Here is a 19,962-nt window from a genome sequence, read left to right as displayed (position 1 = left end):
AGGATCTGCTTTTTAAGCACATCACAAAGAGTCTGATGCCCTTTGAGGCTTTTGTACATGCCTGTCATGTACAATTCCTTCAGCCCTGCATCGTCAGTGATACTAGCAATGTCCTCAGATGAGGAATTAGTGATAGCAGAGGCATGTGAAGAACTTGAAACAATAGCAGCATTTGAACATTCAGGTGAAGAATTAGCAGTTTCACGTTCAATGCATTTCAAACATGGAGGAACAAATTCTTCCTGAGAAGCGCTGATATGTTGAGCAAGTAATGAATCGCGCTCCTTCTGAAGATCATCATAACTCACTCTTAGCTTTTCAAGATTTTGCTTTCTTTGAAGAAATTCATAAGAAAGCTTCTCATGATCGGATAAGAGAGTGTTATGATGACTTTGAAGATTGTCAAATCTAGTCTGAAATCTCTGAAGATTTTCAGTCAAGGCTTTAGTGCGATCCATTTCTTCACCCAACATATCATCACTTTTGTCTAGCATGTTTTGAACCTTTTGTAAAGCCCTTTGTTGTTTTACAGCTATCTTAGCAAGTTTAGAATAGCTGGGCTTAAGGTTTTCATCAGATTCATTCTCACTTGATTCAGATCAGGTATATTTGAGTACCTTGGCACCCTTTGCCAAGAAGCAATAGGTGGGAGCGTAGTCATCATCCCCTTCATCAGCTTTGTTGGTGAGGTCATTTTCTTCAGTGTTGAAGATAGACTTGCTGACGAATGCAGTAGCGAGAGCTAGGCTCGCCACTCCAGATTCGGACTCCTCAGATGAGTGATCTTCCTCATTTTCTTCAGATTCAGCCTCAAAGTCCATTTCCTTGCCAATGAATGCCCTAGCCTTCTTGGAGCTGCTCTTCCTCTGATATGAAGGCCTTGAGGATTTTGATGATGAGGATTTTGTGGATTTCTTCTTTTTCTTCGCATCATCGGAACTGTAATCCTTGTATTTCTTCTTCTTTGATTTCTTTTCCCATTAAGGACAATCTTGAATGTAATGTCCAGGCTTCTTGCATTTGTGGCAAAGCCTCCTCTTGTAGTCACTGGATGAGGAATCACTGCTCCTTGAGGGTCTTCCAAGGCGACCACGTCTTGAGAACTTTTCGAACTTCTTCACAAGCAGAGCTAGATCATGGCTTATTTCTTCAGGATCACCAAGGCTGCTACCAGAGTCTTCATCTTCGGACTCAGATACTGCCTTGGCCTTCAGTGCACGTGTTCTGCCATAGCTTGAACCATAGAGATCTCTCTTTTCAGCAAGTTGGAACTCATGAGTATGTAGCCTTTCGAGAATATCAGCGGGATCAAGTGACTTGTAATCAGGACGTTCTTGTATCATCAATGCCAAAGTGTCAAATGAGGAATCAAGCGATCTCAGCAATTTCTTCACCACCTCATGGTTGGTGATGTCAGTGGCACCAAGTGCTTGAAGCTCATTTGAGATATCAGTGAGGCGATCGAAGGTTTGTTGAACATTTTCATTGTCGAGTATTTTAAAGTGGTTGAAGAGATTGCGAAGAACATCAACTCGAGAGTCACGCTGAGTTGAGACTCCTTCATTCACTTTGGACAACATGTCCCAGATAAGCTTCACTGTCTCCAAAGCACTCACTCTGCCATACTGTCCTTTGCTCAGATGGCCACATATGATATTCTTCGCTTGAGAGTCGAGTTGCTTGAATCTCTTCACATCAGCAGCATTCGGAGAAGGTGTGACTGAGGGAACAGCATTTTCCACAACATACCAGAGATCGTTATCAATTGCTTCAAGATGCATTCGCATCTTATTCTTCCAGTAGGGGTAGTCCGTCCCATCGAAGGTAGGACACCCAGCAGAGACCTTGATCATACATGCGGTCGACATAACTAAAACTCCAGGCAGTTAAACCAAAATCACACAGAACAAGGGAGTACCTTGCTCTGGTACCAATTGAAAGTGCGTTATATCAACTAGAGGGGGTGAATAGGCGATTTTTATGAAATTCTTCACTGGGGAATTTGCCCGTGAGGAAATTCCTTAGCGAAGAACTACTAGCAGCGGAATAAGTACTCAACAGTAAACATAACAGAATACAAGCATGGTCATCATTATGAAATGAAGACAGGCACAGAGTACAGGAAGCGTAAGCACATGATAACACAGGATGAAGACAAACAGACTGAAGAAATTGAACTGAGGAAATTGAGAAAGTCTTCAGTTAAAGTCTTCAAACACAGATATGAACAAGTACACAACTCAATTATGAGGAAATGGAACCAGTAAGCTTGGTGAAGACAATGATTTGGTAGACCAGTTCCAACTGCTGTCTCAGTTGTACGTCTAGTTGGAGCGGCTGAGTATTTAAACTCGAGGACACACAGTCCCGGACACCCAGTCCTGAACACGCAGCTCAGGACACCCAGTCCTCACCATATTCTCCTTGAACTAAGGTCACACAGACCTCGTCCAATCACTCGTGGTAAGTCTTCAGGTGACTTCCAAAACTTCACAAACTTGGTAACTCGGCGATCCACAATTCCTCTTGGATGCTCTAGACCATGACGCCTAACCGTTTGGAAGAAGCACAGTCTTCAAAGGTAACAAGTGTCGGATCCACGCAGGATCAATCTCTTCAGTGATGCTCAATCACTTGGGGTTTGTAGCTGTTTCGGTTTTTGGTTTTTCCTCACTTGATGATTTTTGCTCAAAGTCCTCGGAGGATGGGTTGCTCTCAAATGACAAGTGTCAGTTTCTCTCGGAGCAGCCAACCAACTAGTGGTTGTAGGGGGCGGCTATTTATAGCCTAGGGAGCAACCCGACATGATAAGACATAAATGCCCTTCAATGATATGACTGTTAGGTGGATAGATATTTTGGGACAGCTGGCGCATAGCACAGCAACGGTCGGAATTTTGAGTAGCAAAATCCTCAGGGCTATCATGTTCCTCACTGTGTAGGCAATCCGCACTGGCGAATTCCTAACTCCTCAGTCAGGATAAATTCCTCAGAGACCAGAAGAACTTCGTCTCTGTCACTGAAGAAATTGACTGAACTATATGAGATTTCCAATGGCTTCACTCGAAGGGATTGGTAGGTGTAGGATTTTGAGTTGAGCATCACATGGAAAAATTTTCCTTAGTATTTCCTCGACCCCCTTTAATAGTACGGTGTTTCCTATGACTCAACAAAGAGAAAATGAAACTACAAAAACAAAAGTCTTCACGCTTCATGTTCCTCGAATGAATACCAAGTCTTCACGGTCACACCAATTTCTTCACTTTCAAAGTCTTCAGAAAGTCTTTAGAGATCCAAAGTCTTCAGTCGAAGAACTTCATTTTTAGGGGTCGACTTTCTCTGTAAATATCAAACTCCTCATAGACTTATAGACCTATGTACACTCACAAACTCATTAGTCCCTTAACCTATAAGTCTTCAATACACCAAAATCACTAAGGGGCACTAGATGCACTTACACCTCCATAAATAGGACTAGCCACCACCGTAGCTAGGGGGCGGCCTCATCTTAGACTAGAACTAGTTCATCCTCTCAACCACATCCACCAAGCACAAGAACACCTCTTCTAAGGAGGTTGTTCTTTCCCCTCTATTGTTCATCCTCAGCCCGAGAGGAAATTCACCACCACCACACTGGAGTAGGGTATTACACCACATTGGTAGCCCGAATGAGTACAGTGCGGCCCATCTTCATCAGCTCAAGCCCAAGACCCTCGCGAGGGACCAAGCCTCGCAGGGCGGACGACAGGAAGCTTCCTCAGAGGCAGCCTCATTAGGCAGGCTCGCGAGGAGGCAGAGAGATCAAGGCAGGGGTACCTCGCGAGGAACCCGTGACGCAAGCCATGACGATCGAGGCCAGGCGGGCGCCAGGCGGGCGCCGGCCAGCGTAGTGTCCTTGTTTCCCCTTTGGTGCAGAGGGGGCAAGCACAGGCCAAGGCATCAGGCAAAGGTTACCATTCCGGTGCAACGAGACCATGACCAGCCGGACGGCAGGATGGCGGTCACCGTGGAGCCTAGGACGGCGTCATCGCCAGTGCTTTTGGCAGCCGAAGACCACCTTTGGTCAGGATAACTTGTACTAGATGTTCCCCTTTGAAATGGCCAATTGTTGGCGCCCTTCCCGCTGATTATTTGGGGAGAGGCCCAGGGCCTCTATAAATAGAGCTAGCCACCACAGAAGGAGGACAACGGCTGGAAATCCGGTAGAACCATAGCAGAGAGAGAGAGAGGCGACAGAACTCACCCTAGCAGTTCATCGCACTAGCTCAAGAACACCTCTCGCGAGGCTGTTCTTCCCTTGTACTGTCCATCATCAGCCCCAGAGGCAATCCACCACGCCACACACTAGAGTAGGGTATTACACCACAACGGTGGCCCGAACCAGTATAAACATCGTGTCCCTTGTGTTGTTCATCATTTTCATCTTAGTTCGCACGAGAGGATCAGACATTGATCGCTAGGGGAGAGATCATCGCGCGCGCCCCAGTGTTTGAACCTCAAGGGTCTGCCGGAACCCGAAACCCGACATTTGGCGCGCCAGGTAGGGGTTCGCTGGAATCCTCCTTTTGTTGTGCACGTGTGATCTTCCGTCGTGTCCATGGCTGACGATCGCGCCGAGCGCCGGGCTGCTCACGCCGCTCGCGTCGCCCAGACGGCGCCCGTCGGCGGCACCTCTCGTCATTCCCCGTCGCCCGCCGCCAACACCGCCACCGGCCCGGCGGGGAACGAGCAGCAGGCCTCGTCCCCGCACCCCTCGGTGCGGCGGGATGGCCGCACCGCCACCACGTTGTCCCACGCCCGTCGCGCAGCCATGGATATGCACGCCTCACTGCTCTTGGCGCGGCAGCTCCTGCACTATCGCCCCGTCGACGACCTCTACGAGGACTGGCTCACCCACATCACCGAGCTCGTCAGTGCCGTAGGGGGCTCCCCCTTGCGGTCCCTCTCGCTGCCTCGCCCTCCGTCTCATGGAGGGAGCGAGGATCAGGAGGCGCCTCCGCCGCCTCCTCCCCAAGAAGGTTCCTTGTCTCCAAGGCGCGGGGCCCCAGGGCGAGACCCTCCACGTCCGGCGCCTACGCAGCAAGAAGGGAGCTGCCAAGAGATCCCACGTCCCCGGGAAGGTGCTCGCGCGTTCCTAGCGCCGGCGCGCCAAGATCGCGCCCCAGCGCCTGCACGACAAAACCCGCGCTGCTCCCAGTGGCGGCGCGTGGTGACCCGCAAGAACGAGTCTAGCACCAGCAAAGGGCGCCGGTGGCCACGGCGGGCTGCCTCGCCTTCACCCCCGAGCTATGCGGCGTCACATGGCCAGGCAAGTTCAAGCCTGACCTCCCTCCTCGCTACGTTGGCACGGCAGACCCCGCGGAGTTCCTGCAGCTCTACGAGCTGGGCATCGTAGCCGCCAACGGAGACGAGAAGGTCATGGCGAATTGGTTCCCCATGGCGCTCAAGGACGGCGCCCGCACCTGGCTCCTGAACCTGGCTCCCGGCACAATCTCCTCCTGGAGCGAGATGCGCACCCGCTTCATCGCCAACTTCCAGGGCACTCGCGACCGGCCCCCCGGCCGTGAGCGACCTGCGCCGCATCAAGCAACAGCCAGGAGAAACCCTGCAGAAGTACATCCAGCGCTTCAACTACGCTCGCCTCAAGATCCCCAAGGTGACTAAAGAAGCCATCATGTCAGCCTTCTCCGACGGCGTGCGCGACGTCAAGATGAAGGAAGAGCTAGCAATCCATGAAGACCTGTGCACATCCCTGGAGCTGTTCAACTTGGCGACCAAGTGCGCCAGGGCTGAGGAAGGGCGTCTCTCCCTCCTCGAGCTCCCGGCAGCCGAACCGGAAGAAAAGAAGCTCAAGGCCAAGGACGTGAAGCGCAAGGGGGCTGTTGTGCTAGCAGCGGAACCAGACACCAAGCGTGGCAGGGATCAGCCTGAGTCATCCAAGGGCGGAAGGTACTGCGTGTACCACGACCTCCACACCAACAACACCAATGAATGTCAAGAGCGCAGAGTCGTGCGAGATGGGAGAATCGGCCGACACCCAGAGCGCAACGATAGGGGCTATGGCCGAGGAGGAGGAAGAGGCGGTGGACGATGGGAAGACCGTGGCCTTCGCCAGGGATGGCGTGACCACCCTCACGAGGACCGCTGGTAGGACCAGCCTCGCGAGGGAGGCTGGAGGGACCAGCCTCGTGAGGACCATCCCCATGGCAACATAGGCATCCCTCCTCTGCCGCCTCCACCAAGGAGGAACGAAGACCAACACCAAGACGATCGGGCTGGGGGCTTCCAAGAGACGCGTGCAATTGCTTGCATCTTGGGCGGCGCCCAGGCCCCAGCCTCACAGCGCATCTTCAAGCAGTTTGCTTGCGAGGTGAATGCAGTCCTTCCCAAGCTTGTGGCCACGCGCCCTCTCAGGTGGTCTTCGTGCGCGATCACATTCAGTTCCACAGACCAGCTCAAGTGTGCGGCAATGGCCGAAGTCCTCCCGATGCTTTGCTCCCCAGTCATCAGCTACATGCAGGTCACCAGGACCCTCATCAATGCCGGGGCAGGACTCAACGTCCTGTCCGTCGAGACGTTCGACAATCTCCAAGGGCCATACGACCAACTTCAGCCGACCAAGCCTTTCTCAAGAGTCACCGATGGTTCAACTGTTCCAATTGGGCAGGTTCGCCTTCCGGTCACCTTCGCGCAATGCAACAACTACTGCACCGAGCTCATCGACTTCGACGTCGCTCACATCTGCCCGCCTTACAACGCCATCCTCGAGTACCCAGCCCTAGCCAAGTTTATGGAAGTGACTCGCCATGGTTACAATGTCCTCAAGATGCCAGGAAGCGGTGGAGTCATCACCGTACCCTGTGAAGAAAGGGACGCAGTGTGCTCGCTCGAGCGTGCGTTCCAAGCCGCAGCAATCGAAGACCCAGATTGCAGGAGTGGGAGGCCTCCCAAGGCGACCCTCAAGAAGAAGAAGACCTCACCTGGCCAGAGCCACAAGGAAGTAGGCACCTCCGGAGGTATTGCGTCAGGATCCGCGCCCGATCAGGGAGCGCCGCCCTCTTGTGCATAGGAAGGCGCGCCTGGTCCCCTCCTCAGACAGGGCTCGGGGGCTTTCTCTTGGAGAGCCACCGACCTTGCCAAGGTCGCGGGGGAGGTCCTCGGTCACCACTTGGAGGGGTGCTTTCAGGCACGCTTCCCTCAGAAAGGTACAAGTCAAAGGAGACAAAACCCTCAGGAGTTCATCGCAAGGAACACCCAAGAGCTACAAGATTCTAGAGTCATGCGCAGCAGCCGCTGCTTACTTGCCGTGGCCCCACATCCAGGCGAGAAAGGAGGGATGCGCGTCTGCGTCGACATACCAGGGCCCAACCGAGCTGCGTCCCAGGAGCGTCTATGGCCTTCGGCCGTAGGGCGCTGCGTGGGACCACCCCACAGCTACATTTGCATGCGCTTCGGCCTGCCGAGCACGGTCACCGCACATCAGCGCCTGTTGAGGAGCATTCTGGAGGCTCAGGAGGTCAGGCATCGCGCGGTCCTGGCGGAGGTGGCGATGATCCCCGAAGACCTGCACATGCCACCAGAGCCTTGGGCCTGGGGGCTCATGAGGGCCGACGTCTTCACCGCACATCGCTCACTTCCTCAGCATCACTTCGTCTTCAACAGCACCAGGTGACATCTTTCAGAGTTCTACTTTCAGCTGGGAGCGCCCACAGGCTGCACCATTCCCAGGCCGCATGGGTCCGTCCCCGTGGCATGTATCCATTTTGGTTATGCTCTTTACTTACCCTGTTGGGGGCGCCCCTCGGGCTGCATCATCCCCAAGCCGCTCGGGCCCGACCCAGCGGCGGTTGCTTTTACCTGCGCTTTCTTGAAATTGGATTTCCTCCTATGTGCTTAACATACCTGACCTAATCACCTGCTCGATCGACGCCTATTTGAAGAGCCGCTCGCTCTGGCATGGCGCGTACGCACGGGTCCGTCCCTACAGCGTTGATAAACCTGAGCGGTCGAGCTCTGGCCGCGGCAGCCCCGCACAGCGCCACCTCACCAGGCCCTCAGTGCCCTGATCGCTCCCTCGGAGTGACCATAGGTTGGCCGGCGACCGTAACGACAGGCCTTGTTTCTCCTCATGATTGGTGTGCAGGACCTACTCCAGGAGCAACGTTGGGGGCATCATGAGCTCTCTCTCCCTCTCTTCGGCACGGACCGCTTGCACGTTAAAGGGGGGGTACCTGAGCATCGCGACTCATGGGCTCCTACTGGCTCTCCAGCCCTCACCCCCTGGCCTTGACCCACGGCATCGCGACCTGTCATACCAGCGTCGGCTGAGCTCGCTCGAGGGCCGGGACCTGAGGACGTAGAGCGCCAAGTCCTCGTGAGGATAGAAAGGGGGAGCTTAGCCGGAATAGAATGGACACCTCACGCTAATTCATATTAAGGATATAGTAATTACAAAGGCACGGCAGACGCCTTACATACCCCTGCGGGGTGTTGCTTTAATTCCTTGCAAGGAACAAAAGGTGCTAACCCTAAGGAACGCTACTTGCAGCACCTCCCCAGTCGACGCCATCATCAACAGTGGGCTGCCCAGTGCAGGCGCCAACCCCATCCAGATCAGTGGCGTTGGCGGCCCGAGGCAGCTGCCTCACTCCGAGTGCGGCGCGAGCTCGGAGGCTCGTAGCTGTCGTCGCTCATCTCCAGGGTCGTGAGGAGTTCGGGGGAGCCGCTGAAGCCCGCAGTCCCTCCGCTACTGCCTAAGGAGCTGCAGGAGGACCAACGGGCGGGGCTGGTCCTCGCCAGTTCGTCACCACTGCCGCTTCCCTTGGGGCAGCATTCCAGCTCGCATCCTTCTGCATCAAAGACCTTGAAGAACATCAAGGAGGCGACGTCGTACTCAAGATGGATCACCAAGGCGTCGTCCGCGCGACAGACCCGGGCAATCTCACCCCAGCCCCAGGTCATGAAGACCTTGCCCGGAGCGACGACCGCGACCTCCGCTCCGGTTGCAGGGGTGCCACAGTCGGCGTGTTGCAGCCAGAGCTCCAGGGCCCCGCTCGGCGGCATCTCGAACGCGAAGGAGGGAGGAAGGCGGATCCATGAAGTTGGAGGCATGGCAGTGTGAAGCACAAGCTCGCGAGAGGAGCGCTCCGCGTGGACTCCGGGGGGGACGACGCACACCAGTGTGACTCGCCGGCGTCGGCAGCGACGCTGTCGGTGTTGCTCGGCGCCCTCCCCCCTGGGGCCTATGACGCGGGCGTGCAAGGGCAGCGGAAACCCAGGCGGTGGCCGCTCGTACCACGGCCTCGACACCACCTGCCAGGCGCCTTCGTCCCGGTGACAAAGGATTGGCCACTTCTTCGGCGGGAGGGGGTCAGGACCCTCTCTGGGTCCTTTCCCTTCTCCTCAGCTGAAAACCGGCGGATCAGTGCCATTGGTGCAAGAGGAAGCAAGTATGAGGAAGAAGAAGAGGAGGAGTGACAGAAAGGGGTGAACCGGCGAAGCTCACGTGGCCCCGTACTTATAGCCGGGGAAGGCCAACCGCCGGGCATCATGACCTCAGGTAATCGTGACCCATATCTTTGCATGCAGGGACCTGTCAAGTCGTGCAGTTGTCGAGGCATCATGGGAAGTGCAGACGCCCACGCCCAATCAACCGCCACGCGGCGCCCAAGGCCGCAGGCTGTTAGGGCCCGCTGTGCTTCGCGCTTGCCACTTCGCTTCTTTGCTAAGCCAAGCCCGCGCGCGCCTTGGGCCCGGGGGCTACTGTCGGTGTTCTGGGAACGGGGGTCCCCAGACTTGCCTGCCTGCGGCCTGCGGCATGGCTCAGGCAGGGGCCCAGCACGGCCCATCTTCATTAGCTCAAGCCCAAGACCCTCGCGAGGGGCCAAGCCTCGCGGGGCGGACGACAGGAAGCTTCCTCAGAGGCAGCCTCACCAGGCAGGCTCGTGAGGAGGCGGAGAGATCAAGGCAGGGGTATCTCGTGAGGAACCCGTGATGCAAGCCATGACGATCGAGGCCAGGCGGGCGCCGGCCTGCGCAGTGTCCTTGTTTCCCCTTTGGTGCAGAGGGGGCAAGCACAGGCCAAGGCATCAGGCAAAGGTTACCATTCCGGTGCAACGAGACCATGACCAGCCGGACGGCAGGACGGAGGTCACCGTAGAGCCCAGGACGGCGTCATCGCCAGTGCTTTTGGCAGCCGAAGACCACCTTTGGTCAGGATAACTTGTACTAGATGTTCCCCTTTGAAATGGCCAATTGTTGGCGCCCTTCCCGCTCATTATTTGGGGAGAGGCCCAGGGCCTCTATAAATAGAGCTAGCCACCACAGAAGGAGGACAACGGCTGGAAATCTGGTAGAACCATAGAAGAGAGAGAGGCGACAGAAGTCACCCTAGCAGTTCATTGCACCAGCTCAAGAACACCTCTCGCGAGGCTGTTCTTCCCTTGTACTGTCCATCATCAGCCCCAGAGGCAATCCACCACACCACACACTGGAGTAGGGTATTACACCACAACGGTGGCCCGAACCAATATAAACATCATGTCCCTTGTGTTGTTCATCATTTTCATGCTAGTTCGCACGAGAGGATCGGACGTAGATCGGTAGGGGAGAGATCTCCGCGCGCACCCCAGTGTTCGAACCTCAAGGGTCTGCCGGAACCCGAAACCCGACAGTCGCTCCGCGTCTCATTGCTCCATCGTCTCCATGTCGGACACTCGCCGCGCTCGCGCTGAGTGTCGGGCTGCCCTCGCCGCCCGCGTTGCTCAGACAGCTCCCATCGGTGGGCCGCCCCATCGTTCTCCGCCGCCTGCCTCCAACGCCGCCACCGGCCCATCGGGGAACAAGCAGCAAGCATCCTCGCTGCACCCCTAGGTGTGGCGGGACGGCCGTACCGCCACTCCATCGCTGAACTCGGCCGGTTCCTCATCCCATACTCGTCGCGCTCCTGTGGACGCGCAGGCTGCTCTGTGCATGGCGCGTGAGCTCCTGCACTACCGCCCAATCGACGACCTCTACGAGGACTGGCTCGACCGCATCGCCGAGCTTGTCAGCACCAAAGGGGGCTCCCTGCACCGTACCTCTCGCCACCTCGCCCTCCGCCAGCTGCAGGCGGCGTGGCCCGTGAAGCACCTCTACCACCTCTGCCCCAAGACGGAGTCTTGGCGCCCAGGCGCGCAGCCCCACGGCGCGACCTGTCGCGTCCGTCGCCCGCGCAAGATGAAAGAAGCTGCCAAGAAATCCCTCGGCCACAAGAAAACGCCCCCACGCTCCCTACGCCACCACGGCAAAACCGCGTGCCGCCCGCAGCGGCGGTGCGTGGACCCCATCAAGGACAAGTTCTCCACCAGAGCAGAGTCCCGGTGACCACGGCAGGCTGCCGCGCCTTCACCCCTGAGCTGCGTAGCGTCGCTTGGCCGGGCAAGTTCAAGCCGGATATGCCACCTCGCTACGACGGCACCCCCGACCCCGCGGATTTCCTGCAGCTGTACGAGCTGAGCATCGAGGCAGTCAACGGCGACGAGAAAGTCACGGAGAACTGGTTTCCCATGGCTCTCAAGGATGGTGCCCGCTCCTGGCTCCTGAATCTGCCTCCAGGCTCGATCTCTTCTTGGGACGGGATGCGCGTCCGTTTCATCATCAACTTCTAGGGCACTCGCGACCGCCCACCGGCTGCGGGTGACCTGCGCCGCGTCAAGCAACAACCAGGAGAGACCCTCTAGAACTACATCCAGAACTTCAACAATGTCCGCCTCAAGATCCCTAAGGTGACGGACGAGGCCATCATCTCTGCGTTTTCCGATGGCGTCCGTGACGTCAAGATGAAGGAGGAGCTCGCCATCCACGAGAAGTTGTGCACATCCCTGGAGCTATTCAACCTGGCGACGAAGTGCGCAAGATCTGAGCAGGGGCGCGTCTCCCTCCTCGATCTCCCAGCTGCGGACACGGAGGAGAAGAAAGCTAAGGCCAAAGACGTGAAGCGCAAGGGAGCAGCCGTGCTCGCGGCAGAGCCGAACACAAAGCGCCACAGGGACCAGCCTGATTCATCCAAGAGCAGCCGACTATTCTGCCCTTTCATAACCTACATAGCCACAACACCAGCGACTGTCAAGAGCTCAGAGACATTTGAGAAGGATGCCTTGGTCGACGCCCCGAGCGCAACGACCGGGGCTATGGCCGTGGAGGAGGAGGCGGGGGCGGACGTTGGGATGACCATGGCCCATGCCAGGAGTGACACGACCGGCCTCGTGAGGACCACTGGCAGGATTAGCCTCGCAAGGGTGCCTGGAGGGATCAGCCTCGTGAGGTTCGTCCTCAGGGCAACGCCGGTCTTCCTCCACTACCGCCACCGCCGAGAAGAAATGATGACCACCACCAAGACGAGGGGGCTGGGGGCTTCCAGGAGCCGCGTGCCATCGCCTGCATCTTGGGTGGAGCTCAAGCCCCAGCCTCACAGTGTATCTTCCAGCCGTTTGCTCGCGAGGTGAATGCAGTCCTCCCCAAGCTCGAGGTCACGCGCTCGCTCATGTGGTCCCAGTGCACCATCACATTCAGCTCAGCAGACCAACTCAAGTGCGCGGCTACTGCCGGCGTCCTCCCGATTGTTTGTTCACCCGTCATCAGCAATGTGCAAGTCACCAAGACCCTCATCGACGGCGGCGCAAGGCTCAACGTCTTGTCCGTCGAGACGTTCGACAGCCTCCAAGTGCCGTATGGTTAGTTTCATCCCACCAAGCCTTTCTTAGGAGTAACTGATGGCACTACCACGTCGAACGGTCAGGTCTGCCTCCCAATCACCTTTGGACAGTGCAACAACTACCGCACCGAGCTCATCGACTTCGACATGCCCACATCTGTCTGCCATACAATGCCATCCTCGGGTATCCGGCCCTGGCCAAGTTCATGGTCATGACGCACCATGGCTACAACGTCCTCAAGATGCCAGGAAGCGGCGGGATCATCATTGAGGGAGTCCTGGATTAGGGGGTGTTCGGATAGCCAGACTATACCTTCAGTCGGACTCCTGGACTATGAAGATACAAGATTGAAGACTCCGTCCCGTGTCCGGAAGGGACTTTCCTTGGCGTGGAAGGCAAGCTTGGCGATACAGATATGTAGATCTCCTACCGTTGTAACCGACTCTATGTAACCCTAACCCTATCCGGTGTCTATATAAACCGGAGGGTTTTAGTCCGTAGGACAACGTACACAACAATAATCATACCATAGGCTAGCTTCTAGGGTTTAGCCTCTTCGATCTCGTGGTAGATCTACTCTTGTACTACCCATATCATCAATATTAATCAAGCAGGACGTAGGGTTTTACCTCCATCGAGAGGGCCCGAACCAGGGTAAAACTTCGTGTCCCTCGCCTCCTGTTACCATCCGGCCTAGACGCATAGTTCGGGACCGCCTACCCGAGATCCGCCGGTTTTGACACCGACATTGGTGCTTTCATTGGGAGTTCCTCTGTGTCGTTGCCATCAGGCTCGGTGGCTCCTACGATCATCGATAGCGATGCAGTCCAGGGTGATACCTTCCTCCCCGGATAGATATTTGTCTTCGGCGGCTTCACACTGCGGGCCAATTCGCTTGGCCGTCTGGAGCAGATCGAAAGCTACGCCCCTGGCCGTCAGGTCAGATTTGGAAGTTTAAACTACATGGCTAACATCCGCGGGGACTTGATCTTCGACGGATTCGAGCCACTGCTGAGCGCGCCGCACTGTCACGACGAGCATGATCTAGCTCTGCCACCGAACAATGCCCTAGAGGCCGCACCCGCATCGGCTCCGACCCTTAATTCGGAGCCAACTGCGCCGATCGAGGATGGGCGGTTGGACGCCACCCCGGGGACTGCGACCCCAACGGCGATTGAGCCGAACACCAATCCCGTACTCTACGAGACTCGTGACTCCAAGGAGCCGGACTCCTCTCCAGACTCCGAACCCTCCGCGCCCCTGCCGATCGAATCCGATCGGGCGCCGATCATGGAGTTCACTGCCGCGGACATCTTTCAGCACTCGCCTTTCGGCGATATCCTGAAGTCACCGAAGTCTCTCTCTTTATCAGGAGAGCCCTGGCCGGACTATGGTCAGCAAGGTTGGGGTACGAATGTTGAAGAGATTCAAAGCCCACCCACCACCCACTTTGTAGCCACTGTCGACGACTTAACCGACATGCTCGACTTCGACTCCGAAGACATCGACGGTATGGACGCCGATGATGGAGATGATGAAGAACCAGCGCCTACTAGGCCCTGGAAAGCCACCTCGTCATATGACATATACATGGTGGACACCCCAAAAGAGGGAGATGGCGATGGAACAGCGGAGGATGACCCCTCCATGAAACAGCCTAAGCGCCGGCGTCAGCGGCGCCGCTCAAAATCCCGCCAAAACAAATACGGTGATTCCAGCACGGGAGATAATAATACTCCGGAAAGTGCCGAAGAAAACCCCCTCCAACAAGATTTAGCACAGGAGGATGGAGAAACCAGCCCTCACGAGAGACCGGCAGACAGAGAGGTCGAGGACGATAATTATATGCCTCCCTCCGAAGACGAGGCAATCCTCGACGATGACGAATTCGTCATGCCAGAGGATCCCGTCGAGCAAGAGCGTTTTCAACGCAGGCTTATGGCCACGGCAAGAAGCCTCAAGAAAAACAGCAACAGCTTAGAGCTGATCAAGATTTGCTGGTCGACAGATAGACTGAAGTCCTTGCGGCCGAAGAGCATAAACTCGAACGCCCCTCCAAGAGCTACCCAAAGCGCAGGTTGCTACCCCGATTAGAGGAGGAAGCACTTGATGCGACTGACCGGCCACCTCGTGGCCGCGATAGAGAGGCCTCCCGGCCTTCCACTCAAGCCACACCCCATACCAAGGCACGAGAATATGCGCCGGACTTACGAGACATGTTGGAGGACAAGGCAAGGCAAACACGCTCGATCTATGGATCGCGTGGGCGCCACACGGCTCGAGACGGTAACCGTCATGCAGGCCACAAATTCGGCAGGGCCGAACACAGCTCATTGGAGCTACGTCATGATATCGCCCAGTACAGAGGCGCCGCACACCCTCTATGCTTTACAGACAAAATAATGGATCATCAAATCCCCGAGGGTTTCAGACCCGTAAACATCGAATCATATGATGGCACAACAGATCCTGCAGTATGGATCGAGGATTATCTCCTTCATATCCACATGGCCCGCAGCGACGATTTCCACGCCATCAAATACCTCCCCCTCAAGCTTAAGGGACCAGCTCGGCATTGGCTTAACAGCTTGCCAACAGGATCAATCAGTTGTTGGGAGGACCTGGAAGCCGCATTCCTCGACAATTTCCAGGGCACTTATGTGCGACCCCCAGACGCCGATGACCTAAGTCACGTAATTCAGCACCCAGAGGAATCGGCTAGGCAATTCTGGACACGGTTCCTAACAAAGAAAAATCAAATAGTCGACTGTCCGGACGCTGAGGCACTAGCAGCCTTCAAGCACAATATCCGTGACGAGTGGCTGGCCCGGCACCTTGGACAGGAAAAGCCGAAATCTATGGCAGCACTCACGACACTCATGACCCGCTTCTGCGCGGGAGAAGACAGCTGGCTTGCTCGTAGCAACAATATGACCAAGAACCCTCGTAATTCAGACACCAGGGACAGTAGTGGCAAGTCGTGTCGCTACAAGCAGAAGCGCCGCATTAACGGCAACAATGCTGAGGATACGGCAGTTAATGTCGGATTCAAAGGCTCAAATCCGGTCAGCAGAAAAAGCCATTCAAAAGGAATCCTAGGGGCCCGTCCAGTTTGGACCGAATACTCGACCGCTTGTGCCAGATACATGGCACCCCCGAAAAGCCGGCCAATCACACCAACAGGGATTGTTGGGTGTTCAAGCAGGCAGGCAAGTTAAACGCCGAAAATGAATACAAGGGGATGCATAGCGATGACGACGAGGAGCCCCCGGCCGCCGAACAACAGTGGACAGAAGGGTTTTCCCCCACAAGTGTGGACGATGAACATGATATACGCAACCCACGTCCCCAAAAGGGAGCGGAAGCGTGCGCTAAGGGACGTATACGCGATGGAGCCAGTCGCCCCAAAGTTCACCCCATGGTCTTCCTGCCCGATCACCTTTGATCGAAGGGACCATCCCACTAGCACCCGTCATGGCGGATTCGCCGCATTGGTTCTAGACCCAATTATTGACGGATTTCACCTCACTAGAGTCCTTATGGACGGCGACAGTAGCCTGAACATGCTTTACCAGGATACAGTGCGGAAAATGGGCATCGATCCCTTGAGGATTAAACCCACTAAAACGACCTTTAAAGGCGTCATACCAGGTGTAGAGGCCAACTGTACAGGCTCAGTTACACTTGAAGTGGTCTTCGGATCTCCGGATAATTTCCAAAGCGAGGAGTTAATCTTCGACATAGTCCCGTTCCGCAGTGGCTATCACACGCTGCTCGGCCGAACCGCATTTGCCAAGTTCAATGCGGTGCCGCACTACGCATACCTCAAGCTCAAGATGCCAGGCCCTCGAGGAGTCATCACGGTCAATGGAAACACCGAACGCTCTCTCCGAACGGAGGAGCACACGACGGCCCTTGCAGCGGAAGTACAAAGCAGCATCTCCAGGCAGTTCTCCAGTCCGGCCACTAAACGACCGGACACCGTCAAGCGCGCCCGGAGTAACCTACGACAAGACCGCCTGGCACGATCCGAGCAGGCGTAGCAATGCGGCCCCAACCTCAACTCTCGCAAAAAGGCGACGCCAGTACTTCGCGTACACAACTATGCTCTAGAGATACCATGGGTACAGGGGGAGGGGCACCATCATGGCACGCCCAAAAATACGGCTTAAACCGTACCAGGGGCTGCCGATTTTTTTTCAATTTTCTCTTACTTTCAGGACTCCATCCTTCGGAAGGCCTGTTCGGCAGTTCAATTGCCGCACCAACGATGCAAGAACCAGGGAAGCAGACAAGCCACGCCGCAGTACGGAACTCCCAGGTGGTCTCTATCACGAGCAGTATACCTGTTCCGCATACTATTCCGCAGCTTGCCCCTGGAACGGACATGTTAACTAGTCCAACCTTCCACTTATCGCATTATTTGTATCGTTCTACTTTGATCGCAGCCCTTTTTAATAAACAATGCATAGCTTTCGTCTATTTTTGCATTACCTTTTTCCTTTATATATGTTCCTTAACGACATGTTGCACCCATACACGTTGGTACGGCCAAAATACGCCAGGGGCTTTAGTACCCCTCAATATGGTGTGAGAAGTCCGAACACTTTAACAAGTGCGGCACCCCGAACTTATAGCATTATATGCATCGGCTCTGAATCATGTCTTGGGTCAATAGTTGGGTTTGCCCGGCTCCTATGTTTTGGTGCCTTACGTTCCGCTATATCGGCTAAGGTAGCACTAGGAGAACCACTGCGATTGTGCCCTAGTTGAGCTGGGTCGAGCACCTCAGTGGAGAAAGCTAAAACTGACTGTCATGATGAAGCGAGAGCTGGTCGCTGTTCGAGAGGTTTTTCAAGTCCCTAAAGACTTATGCCGCTTAGGGCGAGGAGCCGGCTCTGTCCAGCCAAGGCGTGGATAGCGCCCCGAACTCGGTCTTCCGAATACCAGGGGCTTCGCCGAAATTTAAAATTATAGAATTCTATAGCTAAGTGAGAGTGTTCACGCATTATAGTCTGATTGCCTTGTTCATTAGGCTGAGAGCCTCCCTCGAAGGACCCAAACATGGGAAAAAGAGCGCTCAGGTTTATCCCCGAACACCCCAGCACTAGCGGCACGGGGGCAGAAGCTGACGACTCGCCATCTCTCAGAATTGATAAACAGCCGCACAAAAGGTAATATTTTAAATTCCAATAGCATTGTTTAGCGCATATAAACAAGTTTTTCAGCGCACAGGACAAAACGAGCAAGTTTCACTCAAAAATTACATCCCTAGAACATTCATCCGCCACAAGGCAGGCACCCGTTAGAACATCCTTATAGTAATTCTCGGGCTTGCGATGCTCTTTCCCCGGCGGTGGCCCATCCTTCACCAGCTTCTCAGCATCCAGCTTGCCCTAGTGCACCTTAGCACGGGCAAGGGCCCTACGGGCACCTTCAATGCAGACGGAGCGCTTGATGACTTCGAGCCTTGGACAGGCCTCCACCAGCCGCCGCACCAGCCCGAAATAGCTCCCAGGCAGAGCCCCTCCAGGCTTGGCCTTCTCACACGATAACCTCAGGAGATTCGTTCGGCGCAGGTTATCTAACCACCTCATAGGACCAAGACAGCGAACAAGAATCAAGACCAGGCGCAACCCACCTTGAGGTAGGGCCTCGTGAGTCCCGCGCTGGCTCACGAGTGCCCAGACACACCTCGTCTAGCCCTGTCGTGCAAGCCACATGTCAGGGCGGGGATGTACACGCCCTGGGTTCTCTCCGCAATAGGGAGTCCCCTCTCACGCACCAGAAGCGAATCAGCAATCATCACGGTGGCCGGAGCCCTTCCTCGTGCTAACTTGCAGGAACTTCCTGAGGGCCACAGCAGGTGGTACCGTGGGCTCTCCCTCTTCTCCCATGCGATTCACTTGCGCGTTTAAAAGGGGGCTCCTGAGCATCACGACTAAGGAGCTCTTGCTGGCTCTCCAGCCCTCACCCCTGGCCTTGACCATGGCACGCAACCTGGCATACCAGCGGCGGTTGAGCTCGTTCGAGGGCCGGGACCTGAGGACGCAGAGTGGCCGACGCACGAGTCTGGCATGACTCGCATTGCCGACTCCGGACAGCCAAGATAAGTTCTCGCTCTGGAACCACCATTCTCTACGGCACGAGACCCTCGCTCACTCCCTTCGCTGCCCTGCTACGGCAACGTTTTCTTCCATTCACATCCTAAGACAGCTGCTTGCGCACTAAAGGGGACGTCTTGAGCATCATGCCTCAGGAGCTCTTACTGGACCTCTGGCCGATCACCTGCCTGCCTTGACCACAGCACTCGACCTGGCATACCAGCGACGACTGCAGCCGCCTGGGGACCAGGACCTGTCAGCATAGAGCACTAAGCTGCCGCTAGATTGGAAAGGGGAGGCCGAGCCTCGGCAGGATATGCGCGCACAAATCTTCGTAATAAGGGCTATATTGACAAAAGGCATTACAGACGCTTTGCATGACCCGCGGGGTTCATTTCTTGATTCATCGCAGGGAACACAAGGGAAGGAATTCCTAGGAGTTCTATCTACATGCACCAGAAGTCGTTGACGCCATCATCAACAGTGGGCCACGCATTGCCGGCGCCAACCACATCCAGATCAACGACGACGACTGGACGTCGTGGCCCTGCTCTGGGCTCGGCGAGAACTTGGGCACACGTAGCTACCGTCGCTCATCTCCGGAGTCTCGTAAAAATCGGGAGAGCCGCTAGACCACCGGAGTCGCCGTTGTCGCTGGAGGAGCTGCAGGCGAGGCCTGCGGCGGGCCCAGTGCCTGCCGCAGCATCGTCCTGGCGACCTCCTTCAAGGCAGCACTCCAGGCGGCAGCCTTCCTCGTCGAAGACCTTTAAGAATAGCACGGAGGCGCCGTCGCACTCGAAGTGTATCGTGAGTGCGCCCTCCGCGCGGCAGACTCGGGCAATCTCGCCCCAGCCTCGGGTCATGAAGATCTTCCCGGAGGCAACAGCTCCAATCTCCACTCACGTCGCTGGGGCGTCGCAGTCGGCATGTTGCAGCCAAAGATCGCGAAGGCCCGTCGGTGGAATCTCGGAGGCGAAGAACTGCGGGAGGCGAATCCAGGTGCTCGGGGCATCGCTGCCCATAACACAAACTTGAGTGAGGAGTCCGTCTCTTGGACCCCTGGGGCAACGGTGTGCACCTCCGCGGCGCGGCAACCAAGGCCCTGGCGCGGGCGGCGACGCTCGTTGCTCCTCCCTCCGGAATCATCGGTGGAAGTATACAAGG

Source organism: Triticum urartu, chromosome 2A, assembly GCF_056163025.1.
Source record: "Triticum urartu cultivar PI428250 chromosome 2A, HENAU_Tu73, whole genome shotgun sequence".
Classification (NCBI taxonomy): Eukaryota; Viridiplantae; Streptophyta; class Magnoliopsida; order Poales; family Poaceae; genus Triticum; species Triticum urartu.
This window is presented reverse-complemented; position numbering follows the sequence as displayed.